Raw genomic sequence first — 21,364 nt, 5'->3', positions numbered from 1 at the left:
CCGCAAAGGCTAGAAGTGTAATTATATTTTTATATAGTACTTTATTTTTATTTTTTTTACAGTAAAATATTGTCATATTGATACATAATCACAACAATTATGGTGACATTTTTCTGATAAAAGTTGCATTTTAAATCACAATTGAACTGTATTAAATAAATAAGCTAACAAAAGAGGCCCTGTATAAGCTAAAGTTGCATTACTGGTATTCTTGTTGTATAATGAAAGTGTGCTGATAAATCTAGAGTCCTTGAGCCTGATTAAAGGCTCTTGTATTTCCACGCTCAATGCTTTGCTCTTTAACATGGAAGCGACGCCCTTCTGAAAAACGCTGTTTTAGATTATCAGTCCCAGACTAATTTTCCTGTGTCATGAGGACAGTGTGTTCAGAAGCATAAAGGCCGATGACCGGTAATCTGTGAACAGCTCTAACATCTCACACAAACCATCGAGATAAAGAACCGCACCTTTCCTCAGCAAAGCTCATTCACGTCAGTAATGTTCGTTCAGCATTTCCAGCATGTCAACAAGAGGCTGAATCAGCTGACAGCATGTGGACCAGATCTGAGATGAATACGCCTAAAGAGAGACATTCATCTGCTCAGTGCCAGTGAGATCAATGACCACACACACACACACACACACACAAACACTAAAGCAAGAGCATGTCAAATATTTATCTAGAACAATCACATTTGTGACCTGAAAGCAGAGCAGAACTGCATTCAGGACAGAGCTGGATGTGTAAACAGTAGAAGTCATTGAGCTCAATCTTACAAGTCATCCTGACGTTCAATTCTGTTGTTTTCCTTGCAAAACGAGATACTTCCTGGAGAATGATGATGTCATGAGCGAAACTGGCTTCAACAGAACCTATAAAACGATCATAAACTACAGTGATCCAAAGAAAACATTTAGTTTGAGAGATTATGGGCTGAATTTAAAAAAGGGAAAAATTTCAATATCAATATTCACTGTTTTTACTGTAGTTTTACTTCTTTCAAAAACAGTAAAAATTTCTATTCTGAACTTTGTGTTGTAAATTATTTGTTTTCAGTGTCTCATGTTAGAATTACCACGACAGGCATGAGAAAAATAACAATATTAATAAATAGTGAAATTATTTAAAAAAAAATGCCTTTCATGTTCACTTAACTAAAATCATAATCAAAATAAAACACTTATTAAAGAAAGTAGTATTTCATTTGTTTGATGTTATGTGACAATTCACTGACGGCAGAGCAATTATTGTATAATTTTAGTTAATATATAAAAATAGTTAAAATGTTAGTAGGCTATTTTGTTATTTTTTGTCATTTTCTAAAAATATGTCCATACAGTAATGTCTACAATCATAATTTTATCATTTCAGTATTAGTTTTTTAGCACAAACCAAATAACTAAATGGAAATGAGAATGGTTTCCATAGCAACTAACTGAAATAAAATATTTTTCTATACATTTCATTCCATTTTAGATGAAGTTTATTTTATTTTGAGTAACAAATGTTTTTTTATGCTCTTAAGTTTTAGTTAATTATGATAACCCTGCATCAGAGAACCGAGAACGTTAAGTTATTGAAATACTTACTTAATATTAAATGTTTAACAAAGGAAGAAAATATTTCATATCAAAGGGGTTCAGACTGAAAAGTTTGGCCTGAACAATCTCTCTCCTTCTCTCTCTCCTTCTCTCTCTCCTTCTCTCTCTCCTTCTCTCTCTCCTTCTCTCTCTCCTTCTCTCTCTCCCTCTCTGCCTCTCTCGCCCTCTCTCTCTCTCTCTCTCTCTCTCTCTCTCCCTCCCTCTCTCTCTCTCTCTCTCCCTCTCTCTCTCTCTCTCCCTCCCTCTCTCTCTCTGCAGGGCAGGAATAAACTCTGCTGATGCTTCATGGTGATAAAGAGGAAACGGGAAGTGAAAGTAAATAACGGCCTCAGTATCAGCAGAACATGACACGCAGTCGTTGGGATCTGGCACTGGTCCGGGATCAGGCCTGGATTTATGCATAGGCACGTCCAGGGGGGACCAAATATAATGGAGAGACATAGATGCAGCCGTTATACTGACGGAAAAACACGACATTCACTGGACAAAAACTTCCTAACGTCATTTGGGCTTGATTTTGGTAAAGTGTTAATAACCATATGCCACCATATCGATATCGCCTGATGTATGATCATTTTTAATGTTATCGTTATCGCCTGATAAGAAAATAAATAATGGATTATGTCCTCCAGCTGAGACACTTCAGATGCGCACTGTTCAACATTATGGGTTTAAACTGCTTGAAATATGATTGAAGAAGTAAAATACAGTTAAGTGCAACATGTGCGTTCACATTGGTTCTCCATGTACAGAGAACATTATAATTGTGTGTTTGGGACATGGATTTTAATGGTGAGACTTTTGTTTTTGTAATCAGGCTCTCAAAAAAGATATAAAAATTTGGATTTAGATTTATCGGCCAATATATCGGTTTATCGGCTTTCAAATATAAAGAATTATCGGTTATCGGTATCGGTAAAATGTTATAACCGGTGCATTCCTAAATATCAAATTTGACATCACAGTGTTTAATTATGATAACCCCCCACCTATAGTTCGAATTACAGGGGGTACTGGGGGGTACCCAAAGGGAAAGAAATATCAGTTTTGGGGGGGTCAGATAATTTTTTTGATATTGTGAAAAAATATAATTACAGTTACAATACAAGTCAACTCCTATTTTCACTGTAGGAACATTTTAATGTAAAGCGATTTCAGACACCCCTATTGTGGACCGTACCATTTTGGAGATAGAGAACGACTTCAACTTCTCAAGCAAGTGTCAACGCTGAATGACAAAACGCTAGTTTCATAAAGTATCATTCTTTTCAACATTCCTTATTTGTATATTCAAAAATATTTAAAATAATCTAATTTAATACAGTTATCATTTTTCAATGTAAATTATTTGATTTTATTGGTAACAGCCTAGTGTCTAATTATTTTAATTGAATATATTTATCAAATTTAAGAATTTGAAATGAAAGATGGAGCATACATTTAATAAAATTAGGGGAAAATGCCCTTTATAAAGGTACAAAAAATTATTCCGAGTTTTCAAACAGTGATGTAATGAAACATTGACAATTTAAGCTTGAAGAGAGTAAAGCCTCTGTTTAGGCTATTAAGGAAATGTAATTTTGCCAAAAGAAGAACTTTTATTTTAAATAAATGTTCATTTTAAATCAGCCTACTTCAGTGTGATATGTTACCATATTATCATGCTTAACACTAAGAATTTGAATAATTGTAATGTGATGATCAGATGCAGATATCTATATCAAAGAATATGGGTGGTTTGCGGGTGGATTATTTATTTTTAATAGTGGATTCGGGTGACTCAAAGTGCACCAGATTAATGAATTTATCTTTAAAATGTACAAAATTTTCTTGCCCCCCCGGACCCCCCCAGAGGTACCAAGCTCCACCAACAAAAAAATTTGGGAAACACATTAGGCTATATGATATCTACAAAAAAATACAAATTTAATCTTATTATTAAAATACATTATTATGATTTTACCACCTCCGCCTCATTTTGAGCCAGGGAAAACCCTGAAATAGGCAATAGGCTTCTTGTAAAGGCATTACTTTTACTAGTAATTAGAATGGTATTTCAGGGCACTTAACTTCTAACTTTTGGGAGTTGATCAAAACAGTTCTCTTTTGGATATATAATAACAATGAGATATTCTGTAGCCTAATGATTATCAGTTTGTCGCATGTTTAGACCTTGTATGTGTGTTGCACAACACATGTTGCACTTGGCGATCACGGTGGGGATTGATATGGTAGTGGACCATGATGGTCATAGAAGAAGTGAAGGGGCAGAACCCCCCAATTATGGTGGGGTAATTCACACTCTGCCCCCACCCCCATTTCCTCTAAAAGTAGCAGTTTTGGTCATACGGTGCCCGAAAATCACAGTATGAGGTAAATGGAGGTCTGAGCGACGCACTAACAGGAACAGAAAGCTCCCAGTTTAAGCAGATAAAAGTGAGGAGACTGAAGTCAGCTGATGCCTGCAGCTGTGCTGGGAACATCAATCTGAGGCTTGTTCTCTCTCTCTCTCTCTCGCTCGCCCTCCTACACGCCGCTGGTTTGTGAAAGTAGGCCATCTGCATCACAGCTCATGTCTGAGTCTCCTGGATCATGATCTGCTCTGTTTACATCAGCGCCGCATTGCTCAATCGCCAGTGGCAGCGCTGCTTATATAAAGCCCACGCACACTTACATGCTTTTCTCATTGTTGTTGTTGTTGTTGTTGTTGTTGTTTCTCTGAAGAGCTGAAAGTCCCCCTGATTCACAAGCACATGCGATGCAAAACCAACTCAATGTCTCTAAGAAACAAAGACTAATAAAGCTGCCTTTAAATCTATTCATTCCAGATTGAGCTGATAAACTACAAAATACACACACAGACATACATATATATGTGTGTGTGTGTGTGTGTGTGTGTGTGCGTGCATGCATATATATATATATACTTTTAAGTTAGATGCGATTAATCGATTTTTGATCAATGTAAATAAGGAAACTTTATCAGCAATTTCTCTCCAAATTCCAAATTAAACTTCCAAACGAAAAAGGCAAATAATCAAATGAAACGAAGCTCTTCTAATTTGTTAATAGTTATTAAAATAGAAAATATAATTTGGTCATACAATAACCAACGTAATATTTTTTCTTTTTATAATAAACAATTCGCCAATTTTCATTCACCGGATTATTAAAAAAATAAGCTTTAGCACATTTATTAAAATATATACAATAATCTCCGTAGTTTAGTCTCCGTAAAACTGCAGTCTGTAGTTTTTCCTCTCTGTCGCCATCTCTGTTCGAAATCTGCAATTGCAGTTATTCGCGGAATTATCAACTTTACGTGGGTTGTGCCTCGGCACGGCACAGCGCGGATGAATCCAGTGTTTAGAGGAGAACGTGCGGCTGTCAGTCGGTGTGGATCCTGGCATTCGCAATCACAGATTCTACTTTTGGGAAGTATGACCAACATAAGAATTTTCACCGGAAAATGTCGTCTGAACAAGTAACATCCACTTTTGTTCTGAGCAACTAAGGGAAAAAAAGCATTGCAGTAAATCACGCTGATTAAATCTAACGATCGCTTATCATATCACGTCAAACCGTGCAAATTATACTTTGTTCTCAAATTGTTAAAGCCACACCGCGGAACTTTTGCGGGCGCTAGGGGCGCTAGACCTGTAACTTTCACGTCTAGCGCCCCTAGAGGCCACAAGCGCCGCAGCACTGTCGCAAAAGTCTGCTCCATGAGTATATCAGAGCCTATGGTCACGTGATGGCCGTAAAGCGATACGTTCTCCAGGTCACATGACCTGGCCAACGACGGTCCGTCTTCTCCAAACTTACATAGGCGGTATTTCAAGAGGGCAGCCCCGCTCGGAGCATTAATAGTGTCAAACGCTGTATATTGGCCTGAGGAATCATTTAAAATAACTCGTATGCGTCAACTCTTTAGGTCACAAAGTCCGCGGTGTGGCTTTAATGTTAACAACATCAGCATTGCGTGACATTTATTGCCCTCCCGATATTATCCTTGTTTTCGCACGGGCCGGTTGCAGTCTCTTTTTTTCTGTAGCCACTCCGAAGTCTGAAGTCTTTTGCGTTTTACGACGGGTGAATCTCTAGTTGTCACTGGTGATTTTCATTTGAACCTTTCTGGATCCGCCATCAAATTGCTAAGTTTAATTATATCAAGTTCTGTGAGAAAAGGCTATAAATCTCCAACATCCTCACACTCATAGCCGACTAGCCGAGACTCTTCTTTATGTGGACAGATGTGACGTAATGACACAAAGACATGCTCGAATTTCCTGCGGAAATCCACCAGTACCACTGGAGTTAAAATCATTACAAGCTTACCGTTTTGAACCGAGCGAAGGCAAGCAGAGAGCTTTGAACACTGGCTGGTTATGTACTTGCTCAATTTATTTTGGATAATTTTAACCCAAAAAAGTGACGGACTGCAGCTTTAAATCATCCAGTCAATTAAATCCGTATTCTCTCTTCTAATGTGGAATTTGGACACAAATTAGATCAAATAAGATGATTTCTATCACATAAACATGAATTATGACATCAGTGCAAATACAGCTTCAGATTACAAAACACTTGATTTGAATACCAGAGGCAAATTAATATTATAAAACCGATAAATGAGCCGTGTTTGAAGCCAGACTGTTATAAAAACAGTAAGTCACTTGAGGCGGTGGGTTGTACCAAAGTTATGTGAGTATAATACTCTTTAAGCGTGGTAAAATCACTGTAACACACCGTGTCCTCCTGTGGCTTATGCTCTATTGAGAGTTGTAGTTCATTCAGCGTGAGCAATCCTGCTTTATCGAGACACAAACTCCGCTTTTGAGAGCTTCGATCAGTCTGTTGGTTTAGGTGGAAAGGCTCATGAATGCTTATATTGTTTCGTTCTCTTATCCAGGGTTGGCAGGTTGTACGGGATGAACAGGGTCATTGTGAAAGGCATTATTCAGCCATTCTCTGGCCTCAAATGTGCATATTTTCACGTTTACAGTCTGGGATTTAAAACTGCTGTTTTCAGCGTTGGCCTTCAACCGTTGCAATCGTGAGATTTTTACTGAAAGTTTAATAATAATAAAAAACAGCCCTAGCAACACCCTGGAAATCAGTGGAAAAAAAGCATCATTTTTTGCATTTATTTGATCAAAACTACAGTAAAAAAAAGTTTTCTATGTGAATATATAGTAAAATATAATTTATTCCTGTGATCAAAGCTGAATTTTCAGCATCATTACTCCAGTCTTCAGTGTCACATGATCCTTCAGAAATCATTCTAATATGATGATTTGATGCTCAAGAAACATTTATGATTATTATTAATGTTGAAAACAGTTGTGCTGCTTCATATTTTTGTGGGAACAGTGATGCATTTTATCTTTCAAGATTCTTTGATGAATAGAAAGCCGTGAGATTTTTACTGAAAGTTTAATGATAAAAAAACAACCCTAGCAACACTCTGGAAATCATTCAAAACATTGTAATGTTGCGAAACGGATTAGCAAATACTGCGATTTGTCAGGGTGAAAGCAACATCACGGCTGAGAGTCTCATAAAAATATAAAAATCTAGTTTTTGTACATGATGTGTCTGTCTAACAGCCTCAAATGCAGACGTTTAAAACACGGACATTCCCCCGTTCACTGGCGAGATGTGAAGTGAATTTCTCTAAAACTCTTCAAAGCAGACAAACGGTCACAGTGAAATGAGTCAGCTATGAATTTCTGGGCAGCTCGCCTCTCATGAGGTCACACTCACACACACACGCACACACACGCGCAGTGAGAGAGATTATGAAACCAAGCGCCGCCCCATGTGCATTTCATCATCTGACTCAAGTCTTGCAGGTGTTTTCCCAGGCTAAAACTATTTTTGCAATAACACAATGCAAAGGGTGTTTGAAATTCCCCTCGAAGCGAACGGATCCTCTCCCATCGACAGACGGAGCTTCCACTCTCAGGTCACACACACACATAACACATCTGAAAGAGAAAGAAAACACGCAAACGTCTCGATTGCTTCACAGTAAACTCACTCACTCACTTCTGCTTTTGTTCGCACACATCACATCTGATTTTCACTTCCACATTTGCATGAAAATGATGACATACTGGATAAAATATTAAATGTACATTTTTAAATATAAAAAATCTGACTAGTTTAATGTAGTGGTCCAGCGGATGTTCGTACTTTCAATCCTGTGAGTGCTTTGTCAAATCCAATTAAACCCAAATGACATCATCCTCCAGGGAGTGACATCATTTTGGTGGGAAAACAAAAGCCGATTTCAACATAATATTGTAGATTTGTAACTTTTAAAAAAAACAAAAAACTGCAACATACAATATTTGGGTAGTGTCATTATTAACTAAAACTATTAAAGGGGCATTCCACCCATAGGAACATTGTTTTTTATTGAAAGTGGGTCATATATGTAGTCGAAATGTAAAATAAATTTTGAATTTGGTGCCTTCGTGACCGAGGAAAGACAAAAAAATAACTTCAGGACGCATTTGTATGAAAGACAACAACTCCCACAATGCACCACATTGCACAGCTCCGCAAGCCACTCCCACTAATCCAGAACAGCGCATATCTGCCTATAAGAGAAATCACTCTTCCGTCTACAAGGCTAGCTACCACCAGAGCTTGAAATTCATTTCACACAAAATGTCTAGTTAGTTGGCGAACTCATTAGTGCATTACTCCTCGTTTTTATTATGAGATCACCGGCGCCACCGTTCGCCCTAACTCGAGCCAGTCTGGGCTCCTCATCCACGAGGTCTTCTGCCTCGGCTGCTCTTCGCTATAATGCGGCTTGTAAAGGTAGCCACAAACACCTGATTCAAGCATCAGACTTCTGAAATCCTCTTCTTCTATATCATATTGAGCACTCTCCTCCGCTATTGTCATAACTTTACATCTGTCTCCACAGCACCTGTTAGCTTAGCTTCAAACAAGATGGAGGATATTGCTTTCAGTTTCAGAGAGTAAAGTCCCGCCCACTGATCTGTAATAGGTCTGTAGCGTGAGCGGGTCCCGCCCCCTGGGAAAGATTGGAGAGATGAGGAACTAGTGCTTGTAGTCTCAACAGAAATCCCCCCCTCTTACACTTCCTCCTACAATGACGCAAAATGACGATTTTTGCGTCATTGTGGGAGGAAGTGTAAGAGGTAAATAACGGATTTCTCCCGTCTCAGGGGAAAATGAGAGAGTGTTGCACGACCATTCAACAGTATGACTGGGTTTCTAACAATGCAAAGCTTAATGCAAATGGGTGGAGTGTCCCTTTAAACGTTGTTTTTGTTTACTGAAAGAAAGCTCAAATAAAATATAAATAAAACATTAGAAATGTTTGCAACTAACTGAAATAAAATAAGTTTAAGCACTAAAATTGCTAAAACTGATAAATAAATTAGAAATAAATAGAGATACTAAAAAATATTGTGAGCGCTCTCACTGGCCGCATCACTATATGCTTTGTTTTATTTATTTATTTTTTAATCCCCTTTTTAATTCCCTATTTTCATTTTCTTAAAGACAACACACACGCAGAATGCCACCAAAACAGTAACTATACATACAAATAACCAAACTTTGTGAGCAGGACCATTGCACACGCGACATGCTTTGTTTGTATCTGCAGTGAATAAAGACACCTGGGAATTGTGCGCTTTACACAAACATTGCAAACATTCACAGGCACAAAAATAAAAGACATTCTCATCGCCAATGCAATATCTTCTGCTTCTTCTCACACCAAGGGACGTTTTTTACCACGCAAGACTCTCGTTCTTTGCAGAAACGCTTCACACACACACACATCCTCATCCGGCTCATAACTCAGCTGTTACTTGGCAACATGGTGCCAGTGGCCACATTTAGCCGGTTGCCATGACAACGGAATTACCAAACATGGATGGTGGAATGTGCCTTTGTACCGGTTCCCTTTGAGATCAGCACACGCTCACCGCAAGCAAATGGTGTTTGGCATCATCAACAATATAGTAGTAAAATATGATACAATCTTATTCAAGGTGGAAGTGTGTCTGACTCCTATATACACATAATATGTGACCCTGGATCACAAAGTCTCGAGTTGCACAGGTTTATTTGTGGCAATTGTATGGGTCAAAATGATAAATTTTTCTTTTATGCCAAAAATCATTAGGATATTAAGTAAAGATCATGTTCCATGAAGATATTTTGTAAATTTCCTACCGTAAATATATAAAACATTTATTTTTGTGAGTGAATGCAGCACAATCATGAACATAAATGGACAACTTTAAAGGAGATTTTCTCAATGTTTAGATTTATTTGCATCCTCAGATTCCAGATTTTCAATAGTTGTATCTCGGCCAAATATTGTCCTATCCTAACAAACCACTAGGGGTGTAACGATACCCTCATGAAACGATTCGATACATATCACGATACTGAACTCACGATACGATAGTATTGCAATACTCTAAGACATATGGTAAAAGTTGATTAGAATAGTTGATTAAAATGCTAAATTCGGTATTAAATTGTGGATGTAAATGAATAGGCTTGGACTTGGTGCTGGAAACCCAATGCACAGGACAATAGAGACACCAGAATAAACATGTTCATGATTCTGAAGCTGAAAATACAGAATTATTTTAGACGAATATGCTTCTATTCTGTCACTGACTAGATATATTCAAAATAATGTCACTTTTTACTGGTAACATCAGACATTTGGCATTATCAGGACCCACAAATATTCCCCCATTGCATTATTATACATTATATTCAACATTATATATAGTAGTTTAATGTAGCACTGACACTAAAACTCTGTAAACTTGATTTTTTTTCTCACACAGTAATTTTCATTTTGGGTGAACTATCCACGATATATATTGTCACTATCCACGATATATATTGTTGCATTTTTGTATTGCGATATATCGTGACACGATATATTGTTACACCCCCACAAACCATGCATCAATGGAAAGCTTACGGTTTATTCAGATTTCAGGTTATGTATAATCTCAATTTAAAAAATGTACCCATGTGACGTTTAACATTGTACTTGCATATAAATAACTAGTACCGTTCAAAAGTTTGCATGGGGTGGGTACGATTTTTTTAATGTTTTTCACAAGAAGTCTCTTCTGCTCGCCAAGGCTGCATTTATTTGATCAAAACTACAGTAAAAAATGATTACAATTTAAAATATCAGTTTTCTATGTGAATATACAGTAAAGTGTAATTTATTCCTGTGATCAAAGCTGAATTTTCAGCATCATTACTCCAGTCTTCAGTGTCACATGATCCTTCAGAAATCATTCTAATATGATGATTTGATGCTCAAGAAACATTTATGATTATTATTAATTTTAAAAACAGTTGTGCTGCTTCATATTTTTGTGGAAACAGTGATACATTTTATCTTTCAAGATTCTTTGATGAATAGAAAGTTCAAAAGAACAGCATTTATTTGAAATAGAATCTTTTGTTACATTATAAATGTCTTTACTGTCACGTTTGATCATTTTAATACATCCTTGCTGAATAAAAGCATTAATATCTTAAAGAAAAATTTTGAATAGTAGTTTTGGTATATACAGTATACACAAACACATTTAAAAAGTGGCTTTAAGCAATGTTTAATTTAACAAAATAGAAACTAGAAAAAGAAACCAAAAATACATAAATAAATGTGCATAAAAATGTATATACCTGAAAAAAAAGATAAAACCAAGACATGAAAATAGGACAATGGTCATTATTGGCGCTCATTATTCTAGGGCGAGTAGATGAAAACGAATTTGTATTTAAATTTGTATTCTTTTGTGAAGTATGTTTCTGGCCTAAAAGCAAGCTATAAATAATGTTTATTAAAATGAATAGGTGATTATCCAGACTCCCTCACTGCAGCAGTGATAAACACTTCAACACTTAATGTTGGGGAAACAATAGTTACTTTACATATAAGACACTTTCTGCCTTCCCAGCGGATCACGCTGTCAGTGTGTGTTCAAGAGTCGGGTAAAGTGCTCTGCTTTCAGCCCACGTCTTTCTGCTTACTTCAACACATCAATTATTCACATCTCGAAGCCTACCTTCACTCAGGGACTGTGGACTCGCTCCGTCTGTCAGACTACTCTAAATGAAATCATTACAGGCCCAGAACCCAGGAGAGACCAGCACTGATTCCCCACAAGAACGAACAAATGAAGCATTTCAGACGGAGCACGACGAGTACTTGACCAAGATTAACCGGACATGATCAGAACGAGTCACAAATGAGGATCCTCATGAGATCCGAATGTTGCCTGTGTGATCTTACATTCAGAGAATCAACATGAGGTTATTAGGTAAAGCTCACAAAACCAGTCAATAACAAGTCTGACTCATATTTCATCTGAAAATTTGTGCTGTCAAATCGATTAATTGCGATTAATCGCATCTAACATAAAAGTTTGTGTTAAAAGACTATATATATATATATATATATATATATATATATAGTCTGTGTGTGTGCGCGCATCTATAGCCTACACACATTATATATTTGCAATGTTTTATGTTAGATGCAATTAATCACGATTAATCGTTTGACAGCACTACTAAAAATCAAACGAAATAAGAATCCTCTAAGAAAATGAAGAGTATTTTACATTGTTTGCACATTATTCTCATTACTGCAAGGCTCATATTGTATATGCATATGTATATGTTGTGTTGCCTTTAATTAATACTGTTTTGAACTTATATAGCAACTTTTAAAGTAATACTTATTGCAATACAGTAAAAAATAAAATGCTGCATTACAGTAAACATATAGTCCAATCAGAATCAGTGTTGTTATTGTTAAAATTAAAATGAGTTTTCATTAATTGAAATAAAGCTGAGATAAAATACAATATAAATATTAGATAAAAAGTACTAAAGCTAAACCTGAAATAAAAGATCAACAGAATTATTTAAAAAGAAACAAAAACTACTAAAAATGACAAATCATACAACAAATAACAAAAACCTTAATTACTAAATTGAGCTAAATATTAAAATACTAACTTAAACAAATTCCGTAAATATAAAATAAAAGCTAATTAAAAATATTATACTATAATACCCAAATTACACTGATGAGTGTAAAAATAAAAAATAAAAATAAATAAAAATAAGACATCTGGATGCATTACGGTAATGACATTTCCAGGAGAAAATTTGCTTAATTTTCATAAAAAAAGATTTCAATGCAAAAACCCAATGGCTTTCTTTTGATTTCAGGACGAAATACGACCTGGCATGTTTTCTTAAGTTCATGTTTTCATCAAAAGACATTCTAATCTCAAAGAAAGAATATCCTCGTAAGTAACTTGGATCTGTGCAAATGTAAAGGAACAGTCAGAAAGTGACTATGCATGAAAAGCCATGTGAATATTGCCAAATTCTTGTCAGCAATTTTTTTCCAATATCAATAACATAAAAAAAAAAAAGGCAAAGAACATTGACAAAATATGAATTCTAACAATCTTACTAAATAATTCAGATCAGTTCCGTTTGGCTTTACTCTGGTTATTCAGACGTATTTAATGTTCAAAATGGCCACAAGATATAGTATGAAGTTAACAGACTGTAAATGTGCTCATGATGCTGAATTTTCATCGAACATAACAGAAAACCCCAGCCATTATGATCTCAGAAACAACAGATGAGGAGGAGGCCTCGTCTCTGCCTCAACGACTAACAAGACGCTCTGATGGACGAAAGATACTTCAGAACGCAGTTTAAATCAATATCAATCGAGTTTGCCTCCCTGCAAAGTTCAGGCACTTCCTTCACGAAACTAAAGTTGTCTCCTCTGGCTTAATGTAATTGCTCATAAGAGGACCACAGGGCTTTAAGAGGGGAAGTTGAGGAGTGCATGACGGAAGATTGCCAGGTCTACACTTCAGGCACATGTATCCTGTTACAACAGCAAGAGATTTACAAACAGGCCTGTTTTAACTGAATTTGGCCAGGTCATTTTCTGTGCATTAGATTAGTGCAAATCAGTAGCTCAGATGTACTTCCTCCATATTATAACAGCATGCTTAGGAGAACATGCATGCAATCATTGAGAAGTTGATAATAATAACGGCGTACATTTAGATTTCACTGATATGCTGAATGAATTCACAGCAGAAATACTGGCTGAGCAGGTGCTTTTGTTGCAAATATATGTTTTATTTAATTTCAGTAAAGGATTGGATAGTGCATGCTGGCATGCTGTAAATGTCTCCGTCCCAAAACCTAGGCAGCTTTTTAATCAAAAACATTTGCTGATAAAGCAATCCCACAATGCACTGCAAAAAATAAAAATAACTAAAGATGGTGAACAGCGTGAGAAAGTATAGGCCCATATAAAAATTGCTTGATGCAATTAAAAAGTTTTCCACTCAATATTTTAGGGCTTTGTTTTTTTTAGTTTCAATCTGCTGATTATTTTTTCAGATAATCTAATGATTATTTGAGGTTTAAAATCTGAGGTTTAAAGAGTCAAACAGAAACATACAGACCTAAGTTGTACATTTAATTTAAAATGTTCGTGCTGAAAGCAAGTTTATGACCTCAAAATAAAATCAGCGATCCAACTGCGACTGATTTTATGTGCTTATTTCTGCATGTTTTGGACCACAAAGAGAGATAAGCTGTTTGGAGAGTTGCCTGCTGTCCTTCAGCCTAAACACAATTATATATCAAAGGATTCTCATTTATGAAGAACCTTCGGGTAAAATGTTTTAAAACATTTCTGTAACGCCACTAAAAAGCACAGTAAACTGGTTTTGTAATGCAATGGTTTGAGAAACTGTTATAGACAACAATACTGCAAGTACATGATGAAATATGCTAGAAATGACAAGCTAACCAAACACGCAATAAATTTTGTATGATTAATCATTGCTGCAATGTGTTTAGGCAAGCCATGCATTGTTAACATGAAATTAAAAGGAATACATTTCCTAATACATGTTCCTGGTCTAGATGTGAATGATTCATCATCAGTGCATGTTATTCCAAATAACAAAATGCTTGCCTTATCGAACTGCAATGAACTTTACGCAATTAATGCAATGCCCTCTATTTTAAAATCATGCAATATGCTGCATAACAGGAGAAAAATGAGTTGCAAACGCCGTTTCATGTTCATCAGCTTCAACATTCATCGCTCTGAATGAAGGACACACAGTTAGAGAAGCATCAATGCTGTAATGTTGAAGTGGCCGCAGCTGTTGAAAGGTCAAATCTCAGTAACAGTCAGATGTGCTCAAGTGACCTCAAGGTCAAAGAGTGGGCCACTGCGAGAGCCATCCCTTGATCTCGCTGAATAAAGCAGATATCTGTGGAGATAAGCATGAGCTTTCCAAGCAGCTTTAGAAGTGTGTGAGAGAGAGGAACAGATCTGTGCATCTCTGTGGGTTGGCTTTCTCTATACTTATATAAGGCCATGACCCTTCAAGATGGAATCAATCGCTCAAAATGCATCAAAGATGATGAAATCCCTTGTGAAAAAGAGGTACACTAAAGCATACTTGCAGAAAAAGCACTTATGGAAAAAATATACTTTAAAAGAATGTAATGTTCTCGGACACTTAACTGCATGCTATTTGCACAGTGAAAATAGTGCATTATAGTTTATATTAAATGCAATTAGTTGAACTTAAGAGTGCTTTTTGACCTACTTAAGTAGGACTGATAAAGTCTTAGAAACATGGTTAAAGTTTACTTAAAGTGTTTTTAAATATATAAAGATATTGATATTTACTATATCTAAAATACATTAACATTAATAGATTACGGCCTGGTTTCACAGACAGGGCTTAGATTAAGCCAGGATTAGGATTTAGCTCAATTTAAGTAGCTTTTATAAACATGCCTTAGAAAAAAAAAACATTACTGGTGTGCATCTTGAGACAAAACAATTACACTGATATTTTTTAAGATATGAAGTTGCTTTCAGTTAAAACATGCATTTTAATCTGAGACTAGACAAGTTGTACACAAGAGTACATTAAAAAGTACTTAGAAATCATGTATTTAAATTCAGTTCGTGCTTAAGTATATTTTTTAATATTCTCAGACACTTAAATGCATGTTATTTCCAATTTAATGAAAATGTGTTGTATGATAATATATATTTTTTTTATATATTAAAAGCAATTAGTTAAAATTTATTATACCACTTAAGTAGGACTTAAGTACATCTTTATATGTAATTTCATAATTTTATTTTCCTTTAAGTATAAGTGTATTTAAATGTATAATACATCAAGAATGATGAAGCTGAAATTTTGTAAATTTAAAATATATTAACAGTAAATGTAATATTAAATAACACTGCAGGTAAATTATAATCAAGTGCTTTATTATTATAGTCAACACATCAAAATAAGTGTACCTCAAAGCACTACAAAAGATGATTAAAACAATGATTTACTTTATACTAATACTTTAAAGTGAAACTACATGTTACATGTACTTACAGTAGAAATAACAGTAAATTATGCATAATTACATGCTAAACCAAACCCTGCTATTCCTAATCCAACAAGTACATGTTGTTAATTAATATCACTCAGCATCTAAATGTATAATTGCATTGTAACAAGGACACCTTAAAATAAAGCGTTACTCTTAAGTGTTAAGAAACAAGTGTAGTCCATTAAAGTGGCATTTTATTTAATATTATATTATCTGCAAGTACAGTTTTTTACACTAAAACACTAGTACACTAAAAGCGCACTTCTTTTTCACAAGGGGTACATTCCTATTTCCGTTTTAAAGCAAAAACATACAGAAAGTTAATGTGCTGCACACAAAAGCATGTAATTCTAAAGGTAAAACACAAGGGTGGAATCCATTTTCAGGCTTAGTTTGAACAGCGAAAGGCTTTTCATGCAAGACACCTGAGATCGGCTTTAGTGCTTTTAAAAGGCGGAATTTTATCCTTCCTTTGGGAACAGCTTTCATGTCTTTTGTATGTCTTAAAATGCTGTCTTGATATATTTGGGATAGAATCCGGTTTTAAGTATATTCTGCTATCTTGAATCAGAGGCCGAATCAGCCCTGTGCACGAAATACAGCTGTTTTCTGAAAGCATTGCATAAAGGGTTAACATGTATGTGTGCATCGATCAGCAGCCCAACAATGGCCAGATCCTCCACACAGCGCCGCATTCATGCGCTAACAGATCCTCCATTCATGCATTCAGCAGTGTTGTGTGTCTCTGATCGCTCAGGCCCAACAGCAGCGATGGAGAGCTGCAATCCGACACTAGACAGTGGCTATCACATGATCCCGTCCCTTTAAGAGACAGAGAGACCTCATTGTGGATGCCAACTTTATCCTTCTGCTGCTTTGAGAAGGAAAAAAACCCCACTCAAATCATCTTCCCAGAAACAAATCCAGAGTTTCTGCCTTTCTGTCATCTCGCACTCCCAGAACAGCTCATGGAAAGTTCAAACAAACATTTGGAACAGATACTGAAACTAGATTTTTACTGTGTTTGTTTCTGAAGAAAATGTCAAAACTGGGTTGTGGTGGGTGGTTGCTATGGCTTTGCTAAGCTATTTTAAAGGGTTTTAGCATTTTTTATGTAGTTTCTAGTGTTGTGAGTGGTTGCCAGGGTGTTGCTATGTGGTTGCTAACGTATTCTGAGGAGTTTTAATATGTTTCTATGTAGCTCCTAGGCTGTGGTGGGTGGTTGCCAAGGCATTGCTAATGCAGTTGCAAAGGTGTTCTGAGGTTTTAACATGTTATGTACTGTAGTTTCGTGGGTGGTTGCCAAGGTGTTGCTATGTGGTGCTAATATGTTCTGAGGGGGTTTAGCAGGTTTCTATGCAGTTTTTAAAAACTTGTGAGTTGTTGCCAGGGTGTTGCTATGTGGTTGCTAATGTATTCTGAGGGGTTTTTACCATGCTTCTATGTAGTTTCTAGGCTGGGTGTTGTATGTGGTTGCCAAGGTGTTGCTATGCAGTTGCTAAGATGTTCTGAGGGGTTGTAGCATGTTTCTTTGCTGTTTCTAAAGTGTTATAGTTGTTGCCAGGGATTTGCTATGTGGTTGCTAATGTATTCTGAGGGGTTTTACCATGTTTATGTAGTTTCCAGGCCGGGTGTTGTATGTGGTTGCCAAGGTGTTGCTATGCAGTTTGCTAAGATGTTCTGAGGGGTTGTAGCATGTTTCTTTGCAGTTTCAAAAGTGTTGTGAGTTGTTGCCAGGGTGTTGCTATGTGGTTGCTAATGTACTCTGAGGGGGTGGTTTACTATGTTTCTATGTAGTTTCTACACTGTAAAAAGTTATTGTTTGTTTAACGTAAAAAAGTAGGTTACAAATGTCGAGTTGATTGGAATAAAAAATTGAGTTAATACAATGGAAATTGGTTTCATAAATCGAAACTCAAAATATTATGTTATCCAAACCACATTAATTATCTAAGTTGATTTGACAAAAGATAAAAAGTTTATTTTTTAACAGCGTAGAGTTCATGTCGCAGTTCTACTGTAATAATAATAGTGATTAGCTCTTCCTGTCTGGAGTGTTTTCTAAACGCCTCGTAATGGCCGCCACAGTCGCTGCAGGCTTCAGTTCCCCTGATATATTATTTACATCTCCCCCCCCCCCGGAGAATCAGGGCATGAGGAAACAGGAGCTTAGCTTGGACCCTCAGCTCCTCTGGGATAAAAATACAGTACGACTGTAACAAAGGGAAAACGGGGAGTCCCGCCTCGCCATTAATCCCTTCTGACACTCTCCTGAGGCCAGGGGTTTGTTACAACTCAATGCTGCACCTACTAGCAAAACAACGAGCTGTCTCGGGATTTCAAAAGCCGATGAGACAGGAAGGCGGTTAGTAAAGAAAAAGAGAAAGGAGGGAGACAAAGACGAGTGTTTATTTAACATGTTGTTTACCTCTTCTTTTACAAAAACGTAACGACAGAAAGGAAGGGAAGAAGAAAAGCAGGAGTTCCTGCCAAGATGTGTCAGATAAACCTGACAAGCGTTGACAGAGAACAGCGCTCGAGTTTTATATAATCTCCTTCACTTTGAGGAGGAAGAAAAACATCTATGCCTTTAATGTTTTCGCTTAAGGCCTCGTCCCCGTGTGGAGAAGTCGTTTAATCTGCCGCTGAACTTTGAGACTCGGATATGTAATGATCTGTCGGGGTGGATAAGCGTCAACAATGCAGTGACTCGAAGGGGGGAATGATTTTAGGAGCCGATTTAAAGCGGTGATTGTGAATGGCATTCCTGCAGAGCGAACCCAGGCGGGACACGTCGTGTATGCGTGTGTGTGTGTGTTTACCACAGATACTCTTTCAGCCAATCAGCATGTCAAGGTTTCTGAAACGCGACTCTGACCTTCAAAGCATGTGGCTCCTAGTTGACCTGAACCGACTGAGCCGTGCTTTTTAAAGGATTAGTTCACTTCAGAATTAAAATATCCTGATAATTGACTCATCGTCATCCAATATGTTCATGTCTTTCTTTCTACAGTCGGAAAGAAATGAAGGGTTTTGAGGAACACAAAACGTAATGACGTAGGCGGAAGTACCGACCCGGTGTTTACAAAGTAAACGTGTCAAACGCCATTTACAAAAAAATAATAAATAAATAAAAAAAGGTAAAACAACAATGTTGGAGGATTTAGAAGTTGGAGGAGAAAATGATTGAGTTTTTCGCACAACACTACATTTTAGAACCGGAACAAGCGTGACCTTTCAACGGGATTACGCAATGTGTGGCGCTTCGCAGAGCTAGTGCAAGATGAGCATTTGTGTTTAAAAGTATATACATTTTTATTTTTTATTTTTTTAGAAATGACAGATGGTTTGTCTAGATAAGACTCTTATTCCTCGGCTGGGATCGTTGCAGGGGTTTTCAGTGCTGTATTTTCAGATGGGTAAATAAATCTATTTTCGGAATCCTGAATATTTTCTCTAAAAATCCAGTTATAACACAAGAGCACAAAGCAGTGAAACTCAAAGGCATTTGATCCCGACAGTGAATTCCCGTGTCGGATCAGATGGCACAGCTGTTAGCACTCCAAGCACGTACACCTCTCTTTATTTTTAGGAAGTGCCAAGGATTTTTCCCCCTCCCCGCTCTGTATTTTTTGCAAGGCATGACACAGGGCTTAAGACTGCTTTGGTAATTAAACCCCCTGCAACACGCCACCATTATTATTAGCAAGACTGTGACTCGGTTTACATTTCCTCAGCGCCTGCTGGCATGACAGAGCCCAGCTTTTCTCCTCGGTTGCACCATAATGCATTTCAGGCTAAATGCTCTCTCTCTCTCTCACACACACACACACATACATACATACACACACACACACAGTTGGCACTGTGGCGACACATAGCAATGAGTTTCTGATTATCTGTGTTTTGAAATGTGTGCATTGTGCAAATAGCTTATATGCACATGTATGCAGAACTAAAACACATGCTTTGCCCAATCATTCACATGCAGGGTTTAACCGTCACTCTTCAATTACTCAGTGCATGTTCCTGCAATGCAAACACACAAAAGGTTTTTATAAATCGGAGTTGCTTCACTTGTAAAGTAATGACATCTCGAAGGTCATTTGGCAGACATCACCTGTAATCACGTCAGTCGACATGTTTTGTTGGTGAACTAGTGAACGGCATCAGGACTGGAGAGACTGGGAGGTTAACTGGGATGCTGGAGCAACAGCGCCCCCTGTTGAAGCTATTACACACTCACATTCATTCAGCACACTAATGTTGTGCAGCTGGAACAATCAACAGCTGTGTGTTTTTTTTGTTGAAGAGTTTCAAAATAACATATGTTGGAGGAGCAGAAATTGATTGAACTTAATTTCACATATTTCTCTGTCAGTCGCTTTGTAAACAAATGTGCTAGGGATTAAGTATTGATTATTACCCATTTATATATATATATATATATATATATATATACATATACATATATAAATATACATACATAAATATACACACACATAAATATACACACACACACAGATATATATATATATATATATATATATATTATATAAAAGAAAGTATAATATATATGTAACATTTTTATTAATAATATATTTTATTATTAATATATTTTATTAATTGTATATTTATGAATAATGTGTAATTTATAAATATACTCTAAATAATAATATTAAATATTTAATAATAAATATACATAATACCAATAAAACATTAATATAAATAAATATATAAATATTTCAATTAATGAATTAAAGCATGTGTACACTGATAAACGTTGCATTACCTAAAAAAAAAAAATATATAATATATATATATATATATATATATATATATATATATATTATATATATATATATATACTGTATTTTTTTTTTTTTTTTTTTTTAAAGAATACCATATAAAATATATACAGCATAAATATAAAACAAAAGTATTCAAAGAATACCATGGTATTACCACCAAAATGTCATGATAGTACTATGATAGTTTTTGGTATTTTTGTTAGAGAAGGAACAGTGATGTTCATATGTGTTGCTCAGTTGTTTATTTACAGGGAAAAGGCCGTCAGACACTTCAGCTGCATTTTATTAAGATAAATCTGATGATCTCACGTCACGTTTCAGTGCCAGAATCAAGCTTTCTCCATTGGCCACAGTATCATTCACACACAACCACACAAATCAGCCTCAAACTCCCTCTCATAGCACTGACTTATAAACTTCAATGCATAGTTCAACCA

The sequence above is a fragment of the Abramis brama genome, assembly GCF_963993115.1.
Source record: "Abramis brama genome assembly, chromosome: 19".
Classification (NCBI taxonomy): Eukaryota; Metazoa; Chordata; class Actinopteri; order Cypriniformes; family Leuciscidae; genus Abramis; species Abramis brama.
Note: the sequence above shows the minus strand (reverse complement) of the source record.